This window comes from Triticum dicoccoides, chromosome 3B (genome assembly GCF_002162155.2).
Source record: "Triticum dicoccoides isolate Atlit2015 ecotype Zavitan chromosome 3B, WEW_v2.0, whole genome shotgun sequence".
Classification (NCBI taxonomy): Eukaryota; Viridiplantae; Streptophyta; class Magnoliopsida; order Poales; family Poaceae; genus Triticum; species Triticum dicoccoides.
The window spans coordinates 152044761-152045476 of record NC_041385.1 but is presented as its reverse complement, the minus strand read 5'-3'; positions in this window follow the sequence as shown (position 1 = coordinate 152045476).

Below are 716 nucleotides of genomic sequence, written 5' to 3'. Positions count from 1 at the left end.
GTTTTAAAATAATTACGGTTTAGGCTTGAACAAATGCGGAATAAGTTTAATCGGTTAATTTGACAAGCACAAAACCTACAACAACTAGGCTCACCTATGTGCACCAACAACTTATGCTAAGCAAGGTAAGCGACTATGTGATAGCAAGATATATGACAAAGAACAATATGGCTATCACAAAGTAAAATGCATAAGTAAAGGGCTCGGGTAAGAGATAACCGAGGCACGCAGAGACGACAATGTATCCCGAAGTTCACACCCTTGCGGATGCTAATCTCCATTTGGAGCGGTGTGGAGGCACAATGCTCCCCAAGAATCCACTAGGGCCACCATAATCTCCTCACGCCCTCGCACAATGCAAGATGCCATGATTCCACTAAGGGAGCCTTGAGGGCGGTCACCGAACCCGTACAAATGGTGACCCTTGGGGGCGGTCACCGAACCCGTACACTTTGGCAACCCTTGGGGGCGGTCACCGGTACCCGTCAAATTGCTCGGGGCGATCTCCACAACCTAATTGGAGACCCCGACGCTTGCTCGGAGATTTACACCACAATGATTGAGCTCCGAACACCACCAACCGTCTAGGGCGCCCAAGCACCCAAGAGGAACAAGCTCAAGGGCACCAAGCACCCAAGAGTAATAAGCTTCTCAACTTGTAACTTCCACGTATCGCGTGGAGAACTCAAACCGATGCACCAAATGCAATGGCAAGG